At 42.7% G+C, this 20012-nt stretch overlaps 1 long non-coding RNA gene across 1 annotated transcript; it reads left to right on the top strand.

Moving 5' to 3' along the window:
• The first annotated feature begins 1606 nt into the window (after window positions 1-1606).
• On the top strand, window positions 1607-18695 carry LOC311516409. The gene is made up of 3 exons (XR_014710404.1): window positions 1607-1672; window positions 16718-16815; window positions 18371-18695. It is a non-coding gene; the product is annotated as an uncharacterized lncRNA (long non-coding RNA).
• Window positions 18696-20012: the final 1317 nt, after the last annotated feature.

The raw sequence follows: 20012 nt of genomic DNA, 5'->3' as shown, positions 1-20012 counted from the left end.
CTGGTGGAAGGAATAGCAGGGGAAGGAGTGGCCATGGCTGGTGTAGGGACCGCAGCAGGGAGGGCGGCCCCACCCACAGGAGATTTTGTTTTCCAGGCAGGACCCTTGCCCTTCTTGTTCCCCTGGCCCTTTTTGCTCGTTGAAGGGGGGGGGCATGGCAGCGGCGGAGTTCAGACCAGTGGTGGCCAAGAGGTCAGCCACAGGGGCAGGCAGGGATGGTGGCAAAGGGGGTGCCATGGGGTCAGCAGGGTCCTCCTTCATGGTAGGAAGAGGCAGGAGGAGGCCCTAGTATGGGGGCAGAGCGATGGGCAACCACTCCTCTCCGCTAAGTGACACGCAGGGGAGGAGTGTCCAGCGGGAGAGGCAGGGGGGTGGAGAAAGAGGGAATGGGGCTAACCACTCCTCCCTGCTAGGCTATATGCAGGGAAGGAAGGTACTAGCATGGGACGGGGAGAGGAAAGAAGACTGCAGGGGACGCTGGGAGGAAGGGAAGAAGCAACTGCTCCTCCCCACTAGGCTGCAGGCAGGCAAACAGGGGGGAAAAAAACTTCTGGGGGTTCTGGTAGGGAGGGAGGGAAAAACTGGGTTGTGACGGGAGTAGTGGGCAGGCCCCCAGCCCAATGAGACTGGGGCAGGGGGGCCAAGTTCAAGGGCGGAGTGCACACACAAGCGCTTGTGAGGCTCACTCCAGTCCTTGCTTTCTGCTAGGTACAGTCCCAGATGGTGATGAGGGGAGGAGCAAATGGCCCCGTCAAGGGGTGAGCAGCAGGTGTCGGTGGTTAGCTGAGTTGGTGGAGGGGGTAGCAGCAGTGGTGGTGGAAAGTGGGGAGCAGCTAGGTTAGGGGGAGGGCTCCATGCCTCTCCCCTAACCCCCTACAGCAGCAAAGGCCACCACCACCCCAGGAGCACAGGTGTTAGAGTCACTCAGTTCAATAACACCAACCAACCCCTCCACAGCATCCTGCAGCAGTCTTCCTCCTCCTCAACGAGGCAGCAGGCTCAGTAGTTTGCAGCTGCATGCAGCCAGCAGCCAGCCAGGTGAGGACCCAGGCAGGGAGGGTTGTGTGTCCTCATTTCTCCCTCCAGAGGGATGGAGATGGGGATGGAAGGGGGCAGGCCGGCATGGTAGCAGTAACAGTCCCCCAGGGAGGGGAGCTCCCAGCAGCAGCAGTCCTTCAGGGAGGAATGGAGGGGAGCTCTAGCTAGTAGCAGCAGTCCAAGGAAGGGAGAGCTCTAGACAGCAGGGTAGCCAGAGCAAAACTGATTAGTCCCTGTAGTGATGCAAGGGGGCTCCCCCTGCAGCAGCCTCATGTCTTCCTCCAGGCCAGAGGGCTATAGAAGAGGAGTCATGGGTAACAGAGCTATTAGAGAAGCAGCAGGTTTCTGGTCCCTGACTGACCAGAACAGGGGCTGCTCCAGGTTAGGGTAGACACATGACTCCAATTAGCCTACAAAGAGTCAGGTGAGGCCATTAGGCTAATGAGAAACCTGACTTCAATTAACCTGCAAAGAGTCAGGTGAGGCCATTAAGCTAATGTGAACTCTAATTAAGGCTCCTCTGACACTATAAAAGGACTCACTCCGATCAGGCTGAGGAGTCAGAGTAAAGGAAGTGTGGCTGAAGGGCTGGGTAATGAAGATACCCACAAGCCACTGAAAAGGGAACCCTAAGGTAAGGGTGAAGGCATTAAGAGAGAGAAGTGGGAGAGCTGTGGGGGAAGGGGCCCAGGGAAATGTAGCAACTCTGTGATAGTGAAAAGTTGGCTGCCAACAGCTGCTGCCATTAGGGTCCCTGAGCTGGAGCCCAGAGTAGAGGGTAGGCCTGGGTTCCCCCCACCCTAACTCTATAGAAACATCTTCTGGGAAGGGAAGACCGGCCCCCTGTCAGGACAGGAGGCTAAACTGTGCAGGAATAAGCCCATAGGGACAACAGAGACTGTGGGAGTTCTCTCACCAATCTCCTTGCTGGCTTATGATGAAAAGGGCTCAGTAGACTGTAACCCTGGCTTTAGAGATAAAAGGGCTATATGGAGGGTCACAGTGAGCCTCTGAGGCTAGCATAAACCGCCTGGAAGCATGGGACCCACAGGGACAGGGTTGGATCTCTGCCACAGATGATATTGTAAAATCTTACAGCACAAAGATGTGAGAGAATGTATTGATGACTGACTAGAAGAAGAGTGAAAAACAAGTAATAATGAGCACTTGGGTTGGGGGAATTGTCTTTATGAACAACTTTATGAAAAGCAGGAGTCCAGGGGTATGGTCTACACAGCATTTTGGAGCAAGCCTCCTAGCCTTGGCCAACAGACTTGGGCTAGGGAGGTTCATGCTAGTGACCTCAACAAAGCTGTTTAGACAGTGCTTTGAAGTTGTGGCTCAGGCTGGAGCTTGAGCTCTGAAGCCTGCCCCTTTCCTACGTTTTGGAGCCTCAGCTCCAGCCTGAGCTACAGCTTCAAAACATTGTCTATACAGATATGCTTAGAGCGCTAGTGTGAACTTCACTAGCCTGAGTCTTTTGACCCAGGCTGAGAAGTCTACTCCGGCTTGGTCTAAAATGCTGTGTAGACATACCTTTAGAGGCTTGATCCAAAGCCCATTGAAATGAATGAGTGTCTTTCCTTTGGCTTCCATGGGTTTTGGATTTGGGCCTTAGAAAAAGATGCCCTTCAGCTATGCAGAACCATTGAAGTGAATGGAAGAACATAGTGTTCCAGGCAGTTGTTGTAAGGGCATCAAAGAATTGCCATTTAACAAAGGAGGAGAAAGTTACACCCTTGTGGTGCCCTAATTTATACTTAAACTGGTTGACCCTGAATCAGAGAGCCACAACCAACTCCCTGCAGTCCCCATCTCTTCATTCCATGCAAGTAGAGAATCAAATACCTGATTCCATATGTAAGTACATCAATGAACAGTCTGATTGTCAGAAGTGCTGAGTGTTTGCAGATTCCATTGAACACAATGGGAAGTGAGTGGCCCTAAAAATCAGGCTACTTATCTGGAAGCCTAAATATGGATTTGGGCACCTAACTTTAGGCACCCACCTGTGAAAATTTTAACACTTTTCAATAGCTATTAAAGTGTGTATAGCCTAGTTTAGGCACATTTTAAACATATAATTAATGTGTTTACGTATGTTTTATTTTGGTTACAGGTTACATAGTTCTTTAATCTCTGATATAATGTATTCAGCATCACCATTGAAGAATGAATTGTTGCTGTTGGTGATGTAGTATTGTAAATTACATTTTATGTATTTTTCTAATGGAACAGGATCCTTCGGTGAAGAGCAATATTTATTAATGGTTTCCCAAGGTTTTCAAACACTAGCTATTTCCTGGTGCTTTCAAAACTCATTGCATTTGTTCTGAAATTCTTATGTAAAAGCCAAATAATTTTGAGTGTCTTGAGTTTCATCTTTATTTTTGTTTGCCAACTGGTATTTTGATAAATTTGTAATGCATTTTTATTGACCAGAAGGGATGTCTGGCAGTTAGTAAGATGCATGACAAGAGATTCATTTTTGAGTCAGAGTAATGTAAATGTTGTAAATTTAATTCACCGTTCTTGACATCAAACTTGTTCATAGATAATGGATGTGTTGAGTTAAATAACATGAATCTGCCTAAGGCAGAGTCTTTTTGTACCAAGTGGTGAGGAGAGTATGATTATTCTCAGAATTGTTATATCTGTGGTAATATTCTCCTGAATAAAATGTTGTAGTTTTCTTATGGATCCAGTCCTGAAAGTCCTTACTTGTATGGTGTAAGTATAAGTTTTGATGGCTGAACCGTTGTAGATTACTGATTAACTCAATAACGTGTCTCAGTACAGGGTGGTTTTGTAGATAGTGCCTGACACTTTATAGTTAGGCTTGAAACTAGTTTCCCATTCCAACCTTTGTTTGAAATACCATTACTCCTCCCACCCACCCCCAAATAAATAAATAAAGACCAATACTCCTGAAATTTCAATTGCCATATTTCATTACTGGATAGCCTTGTTTTAGGAAGTTTAGAAAAAAAAGGAGAAAAGATTTTTAAAATGATGGGGACAGTTTCTTGGCTAGTGTAAATTAATGTATCCCCACTGATATTAATGGGGAGAGATCAATTCCCAACTGATGGGAATCTAGAATATGGTGTGTAAATACTTTCCCTGTTAGCTATTTTTTAAAAATGCCTGGGGTTTGGGTCATCATATTTACAAAATGAGTTGCCTGTAATCTACAAATTTGTTGGGTTTTTTGGGGGGTGGGGACTTTAGATGTGCTTGGAGTAAAAAGTTATATAAAAACTTGAAACAGGGCCTAAATCTACATTAGGGTAGGCAGGGAAAGGGTAAGCTCTGGCTCCTGTGCAGCAGGAATATTAAACTAGGGAAATGGTTGAGGAAGTTTTATTTCTTCCTTTAATCCTAGCCAAGAGCAGGAATAGGGTCAGGAAGTACCCAGGCTAGGGAACAAATAGGAACTAGCTAACTGACCATTGTGCTTACAGAAAGACTCCACTTTAACAGCTGATAATCTGCTTTGCTGGTTTCTCTCTCTCCCAGATGGCCTGTCTGCTTAAGAACCCAAAGAGTTTCACAAGTTACCCTGTGTTCTATCAGTTTCCTTATGCAAAGTCAAAAATCATTACAATTGATGTAGTCTACCATATATGCCTGCAATATTTTTTTTCAGGTAGCCCCTGGGACCCTAAGTGTCCTAGATTCCACTTACTCCTCCCTCCCTAGTCACTCTGTGATACATCCACTCCTCCCTTAGGACAGTGGGCCCTGGGGTCTTTGTGCTCTTTGGGTTGAAAGCAGGTGTCAGTCCTTAGCTTGCCAGTCACTAGACTTAAACTGGATTGTAGGTACGTGTTGCCTCCCCTTACCATCTGGGTGAATAAATGAATAGAGAGACCCTATGGCCGTAAGAATTTAAAAGGAAAAATGGACTAGCCAAAATTAAAAAGAAGCAACCGTTTATTAGGGAAAGGGAGAAGTTTAAAGTAAGGAAAGAGTAAAAAGGAAAAGAACCAAGAATCAATAGGAACCGATAATGAATAATAACAATAGCCCTGTAATAATTAAATAAAATCAAAACCTCATGCACAGAATCCAGCAAAAACTAGGTATAACTCCAGATTCTGTCTACAGGTCCCCGATTGTCAGTGTGCACAGAATTCTTTGTGTTGGAGCTCTGTCGGGCCAACTGAATAAAGCTATGGCCTTGTCTACACTACACAGCTAAATTGGCGCCACTGCAATCAATGCAGCGGTGATGATTTAGTGGGGGGTTTGGTGAAGACACGATAAGTTGGGGGGAGAGTTTAATTAACTTAATTAACCCATCAACTTAATTAATCTACTTCAACGAGAGGCAGAAGCTATGTCAATTGGAGAGCATCTCCCATTAACATAGCACAGTGTAAACACTGCTCTAAGTTGATGTAAGTTATGTCACGTACATAACTTAACTAGCGCAGGTCGATCTAAATTACAGCATTAGTATGTGTAAGCCCCAGATCTAGATGGTTCCAAGGGAAGGAACTCTCTGCTCCCTCTTTAGGGGAAAAGCCAGCTCTAGCCAGCCTCATTGATGTGAAATATAATGTAGCTTACTCATAGTTCCACATACTGAGTTTTCTTGATTTTTTTCTACATTCTAATTGTATAAATACTGTGAGATTATTACTGTATCTGTGCTCATGAAAGGGTATAGGAATTGTGCAAGACATGTCCTGGAGAGTGGGTCATCCTGACTTGACAAGTACTCTGATTTGGGAATGGGATTCAGGCTCCTCTACAGAGAGTAGAGGGCTCTGTCCAACAGGCCACTGACTCTAACCCAGGGACTCTGTCCAAGTGTAGATTCCCCACCTGGAGCGCCTGAAACCTGTAGGGAGTGATTCTATGGGACTAGACTGGACCAATGGTGATAGCACAGACCTGATTTCATATGAGACCAGACCACTGGCAACAGCACAGAGTTAACTTCGCAGTGAGGTCAAGCTGGGCTGGGGAAATTAGTACAGAGCTGACTTAACAGCAGGCACAGAGCTGGCTTCACAGAGGAGTTTGCCTGGACAAGCACAATGAGGCCCAACTGAACGAGCAGCAGGTCAGAGTTCACTTCACAGTACTCTAACAGGCGGTGGTATTGTAGAGCTAAAACTTCACAATGGGACCTGACCAGACCAGTAGTGACATACCTATTCCAGTTTTGTGACATCAGCTATCTGCAAATTGAAGCAGGACCTGGTGGTCCAGTCTTCTCTGGACTGAAGCAGAGAGGGAGGGGCAAGCCAACTCCTGACATCCCTGACTACTACTGATTGTCTAACTGGACCTGTGGGCAAGGTGGGGATTGCTTTGTAACTAACAGTTCTGGGCCTCAACAAGCCAGACTGTTGAATTTGGACTGGCATCTAATGTTCACTGCTGAAGCTGGATATCTGCCAAGGCTATTGGTGAACTTCTTGCTCTGAAAATGTCATAAGAAGGAGTTGAAAGAGCAGCAAAGGGTCCAGCAGAAAAGTCATCAGCTCATCAGTTTTGCTACCTTAGCCAAATCTGTGTAGTTGCCCTTTCTATTAGAGGGTGGTTCGACCAGCCCTAGGATTGCCACCCATATGGGTTTTCCCCATATGGTCTAGTTTTTGGTTTCTCTGTTCTAATACTATAAATTAGGGTTGCCAGGTGCCCAGTTTTTGACTTGAAGCTCTAGTCAAAAAGAGGACCTAGCAGTGTCCAGTCAGTCCATGTACTGACTGGACACCAAAAGTCTGGTTACTGTGGGGCAGAGGAATTGCTGGGTCAATAACTTACACCAGCTTCTGCTCAGCTGAGGCCACCTCTAAACTGCAGGCAGGCTCCTTGTCAGTCTGCAGCAGCTCCCTTCCCAACCCCTGAGCAGAGGGAGACCAGCTGGGGTGGGGAGGGAGGTGGAGACAACACAGCAAGCAACAGGGGGATGGGAGGAGAGAAGCAAGCAGGGGTGGGGCCTTATGGGAATAGGCGGGATGGAGGCAGAGCCTTGGGGGAAGAGGCAGGGCACAGCCTTTGGGTTCCAGTTACCAGCAATGATAAAGGTGGCAACCCTAACCAGCCTAGAAAGTAGTTCAGTTGCCCGGCCCCTTCACTTGTTGGATTTTTGTTGAGATATTCAACAGAGTTTCTAGTTAGTGTCAACTGTGATAGTTGTCCACATCACAAACACTAGGGATTGTGTGGAGATCACTTGCTTATTTCATAAATGCTTCTGAACAGTACTCACATGGTAACAACTTTCAGTGATGACTAAGCGGCCTCATATTCAGAACATGGATAGTGCTTATTGTCTTATTACTTAGAAAATGTTACACTATTTTGGAATTCATAACATGTGCTATGTTATAAATTTCAGTACAGATAAAGTTAAAATAATACAATAAATATAAGAGTGCTCTGTAGTAGACTTCCTGAAAATAAAATACACTGGAAAGTATATTTTGTATGTAACATAAAATTACAGTTACTCTAGTTTAGTCCCTATAGCAAATTACTAATGTATTTCTGCAGACACTGTAATGTTGTTGTTAAAGCAGCAATTACTGTGCATCACTGATTAAGCTGTTTTAGCCAGTGCAAGGGTAGCATAGAGATTTGCCATTTTTCCTCCCTCCCCCCTTCAGCACTCTGCTTAATATTTTCTGTAAGGGCTAATTTTAAGAAGCTATACACTTTCATGAGCTATCACTTTGAACACTTGTACCACTTCATGGTCAGTTGCTACTGTCCTCTCTTCTATTTTGCAATATATAGATGCTTAAGTCTCTAAATATCTCTAAAACTACTTCAAAATATCTGATTAGCAAGCTAGTTTGGCTATTTATAGTCATAGCCAACTTCTGATAGATCTGGTCATTTGATCATACCCAGTAAAACCATTTTTGCTTAAAAGAAATCATTCTTAGGCAGGGAACAAACTTGAGAAACTTCAGCCTGAAAGGCAGAAGAATGACAAAGTTAGCAGCAGCTGAAAATAACACCTTAGAATGGAAAACATTTGTTCTACTTTAACTGTAGATGTTTCCAGGGGTGGCCAAACAGTGGCTCATGAGCCACATGTGGCTCTTTCGCATTTAAAGTTCGGCTCTTGGAGCCCCCACCTTCTTTGCCTACCAGATTGTTTGGGGGAGCCCGGGGTTTCTGCCCAGCAGGGAGTGGGGTCTTAGAGCTTCAGCTCCACAGGAGGAGCCTGCCAGGGATCGGGGCTTCAGTGGGAGTGGGGCTGAAGTCCTGAGCCCCACTGGTGTGCCCCATGGAAGTGAAGCCCTGAGACCCCTTGACCCCACAGAAGAAGCTCCTAGTCCCACCACCCTGCTGCAGGGCTGAAGGCCTGAGCCCCAGCTCTCAACTTCTGAGGATTGTTGTACGCGGCTTGGAGAGTCAGTAAGTTTGGCCACCCCTGGTCTGTACTGTGAGAGAGGAATGGGAGTCCCCTGATCCCATACGCATCCTCGCTCTAGCTCTCGTCAAGCTAGCACAAGTATAAATAGCAGTATAGCCACTGTAGCATGGGTAGCAGCGGAAGAAGTACAGCTTAGCTGTGCCAAGTATATACCCACCTGTTTCAGGCAGGTTTGTACTTGGCCAAGCTAAGCTTAGTCTCTGCTGCCACTGCCCATGCTGCCATGGCAACACTATTATTTATACACTCAGTCAGAGCTAGCGTGAGTATGTGTAGGCGAGTGGGGGAATCACACACCTAGCTTGTAGTGTAGACCTAGCCATAGCATAAACATATCAAGTGGGGTTTGAAGCATGTGATATTTCAAGGTTCTGTTCCAATAACTTTTTTGTAATTTTCTCAAAGAAATTGTGGTTGAAACTTTTTAATTTTGGTTTCAGCACAAAGGGGAATGTTGTGGAAAAGTTTGATCAAAATAGCTTTTAAGGATTTTCCAATTATACATGTATGAAATGAATATATTTTCCCTATATATTCCAATAATCTAGATATGACTCAACACTGTCTGGATATGAGCCAACAGTGGGCCCTTGTTGCCAAGAAGGCTAACGGCATTATGGGCTGTATAAGTAGGAGCATTGCCAGCAGATCGAGGGATGTGATCATTCACCTCTATTCGGCATTGGTGAGGCCTCATCTGGAGTACTGTGTCCAGTTTTGAGCCCCACACTACAAGAAGGATGTGGAAAAATTGGAGAGAGTCCAGCGGAGGGCAATAAAAATGATTCGGGGGCTGGTGCACATGACTAATGAGGAGAGGCTGAGGGAACTGGGATTGTTTAGCCTGCGGGAAGAGAAGAATGAGGGGGGATTTGATAGCTGCTTTCAACTATCTGAAAGGGGGTTCCAAAGAGGGTGGATCTAGACTATTCTCAGTGGTAGCAGATGACAGAACAAGGAGTAATGGTCTCAAGTTGCAGTGGGTGAAGTTTAGGCTGGATATTAGGAAAAACTTTTTCACTAGGAGGGTGATGAAGCACTGGAATGCGTTACCTAGGGAGGTGGTGGAATCTCCATCCTTAGAGTTTTTCAAGGTCAGGTTTGACAAAGCCCTGGCTGGGATGATTTAATTGGGGATTGGCCCTGCTTTGAGCAGGGGGTTGGACTAGATGACCTCCTGAGGTCCCTTCCAACCCTGATAGTCTATGATAAATCATGATTTGTTTTATTGCCCCCACTGGGATTTTAAAAGCTAAGGCCCTGATCCTCCAAAGAATTACACCTATGCCTAAATTTATGCACTGGTTGTGATGGGTTCGGTCACAGAGACCCCTTGGGACTGTTCCCTGATGTGCTGAGGCTACCTCTGAGCCCATTTTCTCTGCCAGTTTGGGCCTCCTGAACCCTGCCTTGTTGAGCCAGACACACAAGTCTGCTGGAACACAGACACCGGGTCTGAACCATGCCCCCATAGCTGCAGACTTAACTGAAAACAGCTTAGGAAGTGCCCCTGTCTCCAGTACCTAGACACTCAGCTCCCAATGGGATCCAAACTTCAAATAAATCCATTTTACTGTGTACTAAGCTTATACAGGGTAAACTCATAAATTGTCCACCCTCTATTACACTAATAGAGAGAGAGACACAGCCGTTTGCTCCGCTAGGTATTAATCGCTTACTCTGGGTTAATTAATAAATAAAAGTGATTTTATTAAGTATAAAGAACAGGATTTAAGTGGTTTCAAGTAATAACAGACAGAACAAGGTAAGTTACTAAGTAAAATCAAAACACACAAGGCTAACTTAATACACTAAGGATCTAGTTACAAATACTAACTTCTCACCCTGGATGTTATCTCAGGTACAATCTTTTTCAGACCAGTGTTGTAGTTTATGGCCTGGGTCCAGCAATCACTCACACCCCGGTAGTTACAGTCCTTTGTTCCAGTTTATTTCAGGCATCTCTTTGGGGTGGAGAGGCCATCTCTTGAGCCTGCTGAAGACCAAAATGGAGAGGCTTCCAGGGCCTTTTATATTCTTTCTCTCTCTCTCTCATGGGCAGAAACTCCTTTGTACTTCTGTGCAAAATCACAGCAACAAGATGGAATTTGTAGCCACCTGGGCAAGTCCCATGTCCATGAACAATTCCGCATTTTGCAAGCCAATGCCATTGTTTACATGTTAGTTTGAACATTCCCAGGAAAGCTCAGATGTGGATTTATTGTCTCCCAAAGTTCATTGTTAGTTTAGTACTCCCAATTACTTCAATAGTCCCTTCACAATATGTTGGCCAAACCTCCCTTATGTGTTTCCTACAGCAAACACTTCAAATACAAGCAGAGAACCAATGCTCATACCTTCAGATATAAAAATGATACATATATAAATAGGATGAATAAATTCAGTAGATTATAACCTTAGCAAAGATATGTTACATGACATATCTAGCATAAAGCATTTTTCAGTTATGTCATATTTACACTCATAAGCATATTTCCATAAACCTATAGAGTGTGATCATCACACTGGTGTTCCCTTTGAACTCTACTGCCAGGACAACTTGTATGCATAAAGTTAAGCCCCCGTGTATGTTTTTGCAGGAGTGGGGTCTAAGTTTGAAGAAAATTAGCTCCACAGTTTTAAATTTATGATTTCTTAATGTTGGAAATGTCACTTATACATACAGTAATTTTTCTATATTTTTTTTTAAATATATAAAAGGATGCCATGGCTCTCCTCTGGCCTGCCCCAATTAAATCCCTACCTGCTGGCCTCCAGCACAGTGCAAAGACAATTTCCTGGATCTGGTATGCAGATCTCTCTATTTGGCTGCTTCTCCTCAGGTTTCCAAGAACAGCCCTTATATGTGGCTAACATGCAGTGGCCTTTGCACTAGACCATCATAACATGGGTACATTTCATCTCGGGAGAATATGGGCTGGCTCCATTGGAGCACCAAGCTTCACTTGTTAAAGCTGTGGGAATGCAGGGGAAATGTGGCTTTCTGCAGTCTTCCTGTCTCTCCAATCTTGGGGGCATCAAGAGACCAGTTCAGCCCATGACACAGATTAGAGCAGCCTCAGGGTCACTCTAGACCAAGTCTACACTTGCTGCATGTAGGGTAGGTGTAGCTGAATGGTGCAGTGAAAAGCAGTCTGCATCCACACTGATGGCAGCGAAAGACTGGCAGGAGGGAGGCAGCAGGGAAAAGCTGCTCCATATTGCCAGAGCCTTTCCTGCTGCCAGAGCCTTTCACTCCAGCAGGAAGGAGTGGAACGCTACACTACCGAAAAGAGCAGTGCAGACCAGGGAGGAACAGCTTGAGTGTGTAGAGAGCCATGTACGGCTCATACCCTAAGCTTCTGGTGTGGCTGTACTCTACACGCCTAAGCTGCACCTCACTGTCTAAACTACTATTTATACCCATGTTAACTAGGTGTTCTATGTCTGTACTTTACATGCTGCCATAAGTGTAGATGTAGCCTCATTGACGCAGGCTGGAATGTCTCCTGAGGGGGTGGTCTTCAGGCCCCAAACTTGGCACAGAAGGAAGCTGGTGATGCATACCCAGGTATGCCAGTTTTACATCACATGGGGTTTCTCCTATAGAAGGGGAATCCCTAGCTCCAATGTTAGGGCAGGTTTCTGTCCTCTTGTCAGCACAGGAATGATAGCCCAAAGGGTGCACGTTAATGGTGGTTTTGCAGCATATGCAAGTACCCATTTGAGCAGAGAGTGGCCTGGATTCCCTGCACATACCCAAATTTGACTAATGCACCTCCACATTTGCATTTTATTTTATTATCATTATTTTTCTACTGGTACTTACAAAAGTCATAGTCTCTTTCCTAACAACCAGCAGTAAGAGACTGCTACGTCTCTAAATGTCGAGTAAAGTTTCATTTGCAAACATTGTGTCAGTGCAGTGTTTGCTAATTAATATTTTGTTTATTGCTTCTTGTCATAATTCCTTGCTGTGCTTAACAGAAAAGGCAATATCAAATTTCCCATCAAAGGAAATTTCTGTGTAAGGGTCAAAACCATTTGTTTACTCACAGCTGAGATATTCTGCACTTTATCTCTGAGGCACTGGTGCCAGTAGTATCCCAAGGAGATTTGGCATAGTTCACGTATATCACACACAGAATCTGCCCCACACACTGTTTCATCCTCCTTAAAAATAACTAATTTCCTGTTTTTTCCAAATGAATTCAGAGGCTAAAGAAAGAAATCTTGAATTATCCATCTGGGACTTATAGTATACTCTAAAACAAAAACAAAAAAAAATCATGAAATTGCTATTATACAATTGAGAAGTTGTTGGCAAGTCCAAGCACTTCATTGTAAATTAAAACCAGGAAAGTCCCTGACTCTCATGCTCACTGCTACAACCCAGCATTTTGTGCTTTTTTTTTTTTTTCATTCTGTTGTATAAATTACTCTCATCTAGACATAAAGGATCTGTTTTTCTTTTGTGGGTTTCTTATTCCATTTGGAATTGATGTAATAACTTATTTTTTTATATTGATTTATTTGGATTTTGTGCCTTGACTTCAACAACAGTCTTGGAGTTGGTTATTTTTTCCCTGGTTTTACTACTTACACAATTCATTAGAAAAGGCCAGCTTGTCCACCCTAGGCATGATGTACCCAACTTGGAATGACAGAATCCTGCTTGAAAGATAACCACAATAGGTGTTTGGAACCTTCCTGAAATTCCATCAACTATGTATCTTTGCAAAAGGTTTTTTTATTTTTCTATTACTTTTCTTATGCTGTAGTAAAAAACATAGAGATTTATGCTGCAGTTTCCAAAGGAGCTTAAGGGAGCAAGGTGCCTAAATCCTCTGGACTCTTAACTGCCCTTTGTGATTTTGAAAATCTCTCTTAATCTGAAATCTGTTTGAGTTAGATTGCTCCTGGTATGTAAGGAATCTTTTCTTTCCTTCCCACTTTGTGTCCCTCCCCAGCTACTCTGCATGAGGGTTAAAAATAATCATGTGACCTGTGCCCCAAGGTACAATGCCCCCTTGGAGTCTTCTCCGGGTGATGTGACTCCATATTACCCAATTCTCAGGCTGTGATTAAATGGATGGAAGACTGGTTTTGTGGCTAAGGCAAAACCTGGTGATGATGATGGAATCTCATTGAGTTTAGAGGGACCAAGAATGGCCCTACTTATAACTTCTACAGGTACAGTAACAAATTACATTAGTTGAAATATTTAAGACAGAAGTTTGTCCTCATAATCATCAGCATTCATGCTCTCGACAGTGTTTTTCAGGGAGGATGGAGAAAGAGGGGGGGGAAAAGGAGTTGCCCTAAAATATAGGGGGAACCTTTGAGAAAGATTATTGGTTAGTGATAAGAATTGTTTGTGATCTAGCTCTTAACTTTTTTCTTTTTTTAATAATTATTGCATTAAAGCCCAAGAAGAAAAGTAATGCATCCATTGTTTTAGTTTTATTCTTCTTTTTGAAGAGAGAATTTGGGAAACCTGAGGATGGCGATTGGGTCTTCTAATTAATAATCACACTTGGCACTTGATATTTTCTAAAATCCTTATAGAACCCCTGAATTTTATAGATGATGGAAGTGAGGCAGAAAGGGTGGGAGTCAAAATGTTCAGACCTGGGGCCCTAATTCACATGAAGTCAATGAGAATGGTTGAAAATATTTGAAAATCAGGACTCTTAAGTGTCTATGTTAACAAATGCACATTTGAAATTGTTGATCTGACTGATTTGCCTCAGTGCCAAACTAGTGATGCCAGGAATGAAAGCAGAATTCTGGACTCCTACCCTCAAACTCAATCTGTGAAATAACACTTCCCACTGAGGATCCTGATCCAAAGCCCATTGGAGTCAATGGGAGACTTCAGTGGGCTTTGCCTCAAGCCTTAGAAGAACAACAATAAATTAGAAAGGCAGAAAATAAGACACAGACTCCACTACAAGTGAGGGAGAAGAACTCCTACCGTCCTTCTCCAGCACCATGAAATCCCTTAGAATAGATCTTCATAATATAAAATAGACAAACGCAAGGACTGGTGCTGTTGCAATCATGCCTGAAGCAACAGCAACTGATGTATGGAGACAGTGAATCATTTCAGCAATGTTAGGGTCTGCATTTTCTCTCACCATTCACCTCTAAAACAGAAGAAGGATCTAGTTATGCTGTTTGAGTTGTTAGCAATGTCACCATTTGTTGAAAGGGAAACAGAAGGAAGAAGTGATTTTTCAATTAGTTACTAAAATTGTTCATGTTTTTGCTATGGGATTAAGTGGCCCTTTATGGTAGGGGTTGTCACCTAGACCATGTTTGTACAACATCTAGAACAATGGGGCCATGATCTTGTAGCCCTGTAAGCAGTAGTGACATACGTATGTATAACAATAATATACATACTATGAAACTCAGTGATTTTTCTTTTGCAGAAGTTTGTGCAAACTTTTTATTTTATTTCAGTCCTCTTGGTTTCAACCCATCACCTTAAAATGAAACTCATTCCAAACCAGCTTCCTGGATTTGCATTGAAGCCATGGAAAATCCACACATTTTGCAGGAGTGTTATAAAGAATTAAAAATGGGTTCATGTTTGCTTAACTGGATCTCTGTTAATTCAAAATAATACCAATACGTGCTCAAAACTGCCCATCACTGCTTTATATAGAACCTTTGATCAAAGAAAGAGTGAGTGACAGATGGGAGATATCTAGGGAACTGGACTTTCTGCAACTGAAAAACACAAGAAGACAGAAATACATACCAAATAGTTATGAAAAATTAAAAAAAATAATTGTATTGTCATTACAGCATTATCCTTTTTATAACGTGCTTCACTTGAGACTCTTTTTGTTTTCTAGATGCACCTGGGGTGCTATAAAATAATAAAAATTAATAGTTTTGTTTGTAATTATCTTCATTACAACACTCAATGTTCGGCTCAATATAAAAAAAAGCTCCATATACACGTTAAGAAGAGAGACAACTTTATAAAATCTAATTGGCTAATCAGCAGTCCTTAACACACACACACTTTACTCTAGACAAATAATATTAGTACTTATACAGAACTGTTTAGCCCTAAAGTTCAAAGTGCTTTACAACGCTGGGTAACCAGCTTCATCTCCTTTTTACAGAAGAAGACACAGAAGCACAGGGAGGTGAAATGTCTGCCCTAGTTCATACAGCAAGTCCCAGGAGCAGAGCTAGGAGTAGAACCTAGAGTTCCTTATTACCTGTTTAATGCCCTATCCACATTGAAAGTTGAGAAATATGCACCTAAAGTCAGATATTGAATTTATAAAAAAAAAAAAGCACTGGGGTGTTTGGGGCCAGTGTTCTGGTTCAGGTAGGTTCTTGTCCCCCTCTTCTCTTCTCCCTCCCCCCCCCCCCAACCCCGGCAAAAACAAAGTGTATCAAAGACAGATTTAGGCATCTAATTCCCTCCAGTTCAGCAGCTCTCATATTGTGTCGCATGAGCCAATGGCAATTCCTACAGAATTGCTTGGTAGCTTGCGGAGAGCTGGCTGGTCTCACAGTATTGGCTTTCCTTTTTGTTTCCAGTTGCTAATTTTTATTTAAATAAGCAAAAGATGCATTAAGGGTTGGTTGGTGTTTTTTTGCAGGCGTTCCTGTGGGGAGAAGGGGAGATGTTATGTGATCATGTATGGGAAGGAAGGTGGTCCTTCTATGCGTGAGTGGGATTGGCAGGGTCAGGAAGCAATCTCTTTGTGGAGAATATGGTCTTCTCTAAAACACATGAAAACCTCTGATTTGTTGTGTCTTGTCTTATCTATCAGTGTATCTACCAAATGTATCTGTCTTTATAAATCTAGTTGTTAAATTGTATGAATCCTGAATTGTATGACAAAAACCAGGAAAGGAAACTATTATAAAGGAAAACAAGTTGGAGAAAAAAGTATACCCATAACCAACATCACTGGAATGGTCAATGTTTTTTAGGGAGCCTAAGTCACAAGGGTAGTTCTCATCAGACAATAAGAACTGAGTCTTTGGGCTAGAATGATTAATTATAGGTCCTTATTTGACCACAGACCTATCAGGCAGGCTCACATCTTGTGCAAGACAATACTATCTGCATTTACAATATTGCTGCCCATACACTATATGGCTCACATGCCACCTAGTGGCAAATCTTGCAATTTTAGTATTTCTTCATTCTTTACTACTGTCCCAGTAAATAATTTATTTGCACATAATGTCCTGGAAGAAGAGTGTCTGAAGTATTTTTTTTTTTTATATATACAGTTGGTCTTCGGAACTGAAGAACTAATAGCCCTAGAAGAAAAGATGTAGTATGCAGGGCTGTTGTAGCTGTGTTGGTCCCAGGATATTAGAGCGACAAGGTGGGTGAGGTAATATCTTCTGTTGGTGAGAGCGAGCATGCAGAGTATTTTTAATTCCATAGCACCACATTATTGCATATCTGCTTTTGTATGGCTATGAGTTGCAATACTAAATGAAGTGCCAGGCTCTGCATTCTTATTATATGCCAATACTTATTCTTACACAAGAACGATCTTCCACTACATAGGCAAATATTATGAAAGAAAAACCCTGTATCCTGAAGTACAGACAAAAAGAACAGGAGAATTTAAGTCATAATATGTCTGACCATTTTTTCTAAGTCTCAATAGAGATTTATTTTAATTGTATTTTTCTCAGCATAATTGACACTAACCAAGGATAGATTATTAATGCCCCTTACTGACACTGATTAATTATAAGTAATGTATAGTCAGAAAAAAATAAAAGGGCTTCAAGGGAGACCCATTATTCAAATCCTGGACCCTAGTTATTGTGGCTCAGATTCTGATACTCCTCCTCTCATTTAGCACCTTACTGCACAAGAAGTTTCACAAAGTCAATAGGGTTGCTGGTAGATAGACGTACTGTTCTAGGACACAGGTATCAGAATCTGGCTGTGGGTCAACAGTGTTTTGAGTACAATGTGTGGCACAGTTGGCTTCAAAGGGAAGGAAGTACTTCAGATCACTCACAGCACTGAGCGGTCTGGACTTTTTAGTGTTGTTTGTTATGATTATTCATCATTTCATGTATACAATACCCGGTGTGCTCTAAGGGCTTGGCAAATAAGGTCTCTGCCTCAAAGAGCTTAGAGTCAACATAGACAAGATAATTTAAATAGGTACCAGTAGTTCGTAGGCTCCAAAGGAAAACCTGTTCTCTACTGAAATCAGAACCACTTATTACATGGTGTGATATATGAATCGGGGGCAGGGGCGAGGGGGAGTAGCTCCCTTTGATGGACAGCCAGCCAGCCAGTTAGCTGTAAAATCCCTCTTGGTCTGTTCTCTGCTTGCTTTACCTGTAAAGGGTTAACAAGCCCACAGGTAAAAGAAAAGGAGTGAGCACCTGACCAAAAGAGCCAATGGGAAGGTAGAACTTTTTAAAATTGGGAAAGAAACGTTCCCTTTGTCTGTTGGTCTCTGGGCTGCAGGGACGGAGCAGCAATGCTGTAAGCAGTTTAAGCCAGGTATGATTATAGATTATCAATTCATACCTCGAACCTACTTATCTGAAGTCTCAGATATGTAAGTAAAATTAGGGAGTGTCTAAAGAAAAGATTAGGGTTATTTCTTTTATTTCTTATTGGCTTGTGGACTCCTCTGTACTAACCCCAGATGCTTTTGTTTGCTTGTAACCTATAAGCTGAACCCCCAAGAAAGATATTTCAGGTGCTTGATTTTTGGAATTGCTCTTTTAAAATCTAGCAGAAGCCTAAGTTCCAAATGTATTTTCTTTCTTTTTTTTTTGTTTTTAATATAATTTACCTTTTTTAAGAACAGGATTGGAGTTTTGGTGTCCTAAGAGATTTGTGAATATGCTGTTTGACTAGCTGGTGGCAAGAACTAATTTCCTTTTTGTTTTCTTTCTCAGCTCTTCCCTGGAGGTGGGGAGTGAAAGGGCTTGACGGTACCCCACAGGGAGGAATTCCCAAGTGCTCCTTCCTGGCTTCAAGAGGGTTTTTTGCATTTGGGCAGTAGCAGCATTTACCAAGCCAGGGTCAGAGAAAAGCTGTAACCTTGGGAGTTTAATACTTACCACTCTGGGCTTGTATTAATTTTTAGAATCCTTGTGGGCCCCCACTTTCTGCACTTGGAGTGACAGAGTGGGGATTCAGCCTTGACACATGGAGATTCAAAGTTTAGGCTGTAGAATAATGAAAAGTGGGAGGGAAGAGAAGCATGCACTGGATTTTATCTTTTTGGATCCAGCCTCTCTCTTTTTTTTTTTTTTTTTTTAAGCTATTTGCTAGTAAACATGTCTTTTCTGTCTTGTCCAGTGGCTCTCTTGTTGAGCTGTCTATTCATGGAGTAACTTCAGAACTGGGTATTTGTAGTAAAGCGAGCGTTTGTCAGAGATGACTCACAAAGTACTAAGATTTCATTATAGAAGTATGTAAGAAAAAATAGTATCCACTGGAAAGCAACCAGTCAACCAAGTGTGTGTGAGTACAAATTTTACACAGTAAAAAGAGGTTTGATTCTCATTTCACTTATGGTGGCATATACCAAAAGTAACTCCATTTTTGTCAATGGAGTTACTTTTGGTAACACAAGTGAGAGGTCAATCAGAATTTCAGAGACATTTACAAACATTGTTTCTAATCCTGACTCATGAGAGTAGTTCTTCTTGTAAGTAATCCCATTTAAGTCAATGACTACTTGCATGAGTAAGGATTATTGATAGAAGCAGGTGCTTAGTGGGAGAAATTATTTTTGAACATTTTGGTGACTCAGAAACCAAATTTTGCTTTCCCATGGTCACTTTTTAATTTACTGTTTGCAGAAAAATTCACATTCACAAACAAATATCAAGCTTGCACTCAAAATTCATTGTAGAAATTAATTGAATTCATTATGGGCCAAAGTAGGAGACTTCTGGCTTTTCGTAGTCAATTTGCTCAAAAAAAGAGTTCCTTCTTTGCAGCAGATCCACATTGTCTGATCAGACATGGAAGGCTGTCACAACAGACCTGGCTGATTGTGCACTGGATTGAACTGTTCCAGGTAACTGGATAGTGCCTAAACTTGTCTTTTTTGCAAGTTTGTCTGCTCTCTCTCCTTCTTATGATGTGTGCTGGTGACCAGTAAATACAATAACAAATAAAGCAATAGCTAATTAAAACAATGGTGGGACAAAGTTGTTGAAATGTTCCCAGGATTCCTGGGAACGCCTTGTTATGGACATTATAGGCATCTGACTCCATCTTTACTAAATTTAGACCAGATGCAGGCCACACTCTAGCTGCCTAGTGGAATCCTCAGGTTGTGCAGAGGTACCACAGCAGCTTAAATGTCATTTGTCACCTTAGTGCAGGAGGTGTGACCAGGACATAGGAATGCACTAGTGATCCCTGTCTGCTGAAATGTCCTCTTGGGCAACGGGACATAATTTAGAACAGCCTTAAGGTTGCTCTAACTTACATCAGTGACCGGCCGAGTTCTACAACGAGGGGAGCTAGGCCTTCAAGGGGAAGGAAGGGCCCTGGCTCTACACCAACAGTAGTTGGCCAGAC

Source organism: Lepidochelys olivacea (genome assembly GCF_965140295.1).
Source record: "Lepidochelys olivacea isolate rLepOli2 genome assembly, chromosome: 2".
Taxonomy (NCBI): domain Eukaryota; kingdom Metazoa; phylum Chordata; order Testudines; family Cheloniidae; genus Lepidochelys; species Lepidochelys olivacea.
Note: the sequence above shows the minus strand (reverse complement) of the source record. Positions and strands in the feature narration are given on the sequence as shown.